This window comes from Penaeus monodon, chromosome 10 (genome assembly GCF_015228065.2).
Source record: "Penaeus monodon isolate SGIC_2016 chromosome 10, NSTDA_Pmon_1, whole genome shotgun sequence".
In the NCBI taxonomy this organism is placed as follows: Eukaryota; Metazoa; Arthropoda; class Malacostraca; order Decapoda; family Penaeidae; genus Penaeus; species Penaeus monodon.
In genome coordinates, this window is record NC_051395.1 from 43,209,467 (window position 1) to 43,211,966 (window position 2,500).

Consider the following 2,500-nt stretch of genomic DNA (forward strand, 5'->3'; position numbering starts at 1 on the left):
CACACACACACACACACACACACACACACACACACACACACACACACACACACACACACACACACCACACACACACGAATACATACACTTTTATACTAAATTATTATAGAGTTGTTCTTTTACTTTCGTTTTGAAATTACAGAAGCTGGTAATGTCTCAAATATTAACAGGTAGCATTTTCCAGAAATTAGGTCCACGTATTTGGATTTGTCGTGCCCTCTCAATTAATTACCATTCATAAACCATTTTAGACATTGATGTGATTAAATTGACTATTATTAACTACTACAACTCTTGTAGTTTTGTATTTTGTTTACTTCTGCGTCTGATTTTTTTTGTTGGACCCAAAACATTTGAACAATAGTTAATTATGCTTAGAGCTAGAGTTTGCACAACCGTGATCCTAGTTTCAGTAGTGTTTTGATTTCTTATGTGATGAAGATATATCAGTGTACCCATTACTTCCCTGTGTTTGTTATCAATGTGTGTTTCAAGTGTCATATATCCAAGTGTCCTTCTAGATTCACTAAAGTGTTCGGTTTGATAGAGCAGCCTTCAAATTCTGCTATTGGGAAATTAAGCTATGTTCTGCCGACTATCTGTGAATATGCATTTAGTTTTATCTGGATTTAGTTTAAGGCCATTAGTATCAAAATATATTTTTGCTTATATAAGAGTATGCTCGGTGCTCCTTATTAATGCTTTTAAGTTGTTTACTGAGCCACAAAGAAGAAATTGTGAATCATCGGCATACTGCACTAAAAGGCAGTAATAAGCTACCGTTGATAAATAATTTATGAAAGCTGAAAATAGGTTATTGCCTGAAATAGATTCTTGTGGAACAGCAAAAGATATTTTCATTCATTTTTACCGATTGGGTTCTTGTACCTAAATAACTGCTAAATCAAAAGGTATCAACTCTATGATCTATTAGTTTGTTAAGGAGACTTTCATGGTTGACACTGTCAAAAACACAGTGTGAGCAAATTTGCCTGATTACTGTGTATATTATTATGAATTTTGTCAGTAATCTGTAGTAACGCTATTTCAATGGATAACGCATTTCTAAAGCCATGGTCTCCAGGAAACTCGCCAATTGATTTGCTACCATTTCTTTCAAGAGCCTTGGATAACAGAGGAAGCATAGTAATAATACGTAATTATTCACAATGTCTATATCCCCCGACTTGAAAATAATGTGCAATTGCGGGTAGACTATCTATCTGCTGTGCTTTGCATAGAATCTATCCAATCACTTGTGTGGTGTTTGTTGTTAGGCACTAGTGTTTTAACAACTTTTATCAGTCGTATTTTTTTTTTTATATATATGTGAATTTATTTCTGAAATAATTTGTTTTTGTACTCTGAATTAACGTTTTAATACTTTTCTTTTCTATTTTATAATCTATCTGAATGGCGGCTTCATTACTGTTGCTTTTGAGAGCTTATTTCCATTGCTAATGGATCTCTTAATGCCATTTATTTATGGCGCAGGGGGACGTCTGACAGTTCAAGTTATGTTGGGAGCCAACTCATCAGTCCTGCTTTTAATAACCTCCGTAAGAATAGTCGGCCTCTCATCCGAGGGGTCGGCGGTTCGCGCCCCGCCCAGGCGCGAGAAGTTGCAATTGTCGCCCGGAGGTTACTGCTGTGGCTGGGCACCACGGCGGGTAAGGACTAGGTTCAGCCGAGTCAGCACCAGCTGACACACGTGAGCGAGTCGGCATTAGTCGACACAGGCCGGGCTCCCCTCATGGCCATAGCCCGGGCGAGGCTAAGCTTCGCATATCGGACTTAGTTACTTATTTGTGTACATTATCTGTCGATAAAACATCTAATAGTCATTTCTTTAGACATGATAGGCTCGTAGAATGATTGACGGTCATAGTGGTCATATTTTTTTTTACGGGTGGTCGCTGTTTTCTTTATAATTAACGTCATGCTGGCGAGTTCCATGCTCAACAACATGGCACGGGATGACAACAGAACGGAGCATGAGTCTGATCTGTCGGTTATTATTACGTCTAACAGAGATAAGGTGTTTTCTGTAATCCGTGTAGGTTTATTTGTTATTTGTTTTAGTCTGTTTTTCTTAATTATCTTAACTAACTTGGCACTACGTTTTGTCAAATAATTTAAATCACTTAAGATAAAAAGCGGTTTCTTTTTTAAGGACATTTCTAAGTATTCAAAGGATTCCGAAGTTGCATGGGGTGCCTGCAGACAACGCCAGTAATGAAGGAAAGAAACACGCTGCTTTGTACGGTAACCCAGGTATCTTCTACGGCAATAGTGTTCACTGTAGTCGCAGAAATCCTGTTTGACTGCAGGGCATCCCGTATACATACTTCTCCTCCACGACCTACATCACATCTATAAACTGTACATTTTGGAATATTTGTGAAACTACTAACCATTTCTTGGTGGAGCCATGTTACACTTTTGCATAGTATGTCTATGTTTCTCTCAACTAGCATTTTAGTTTCTTCACATTGTGCGT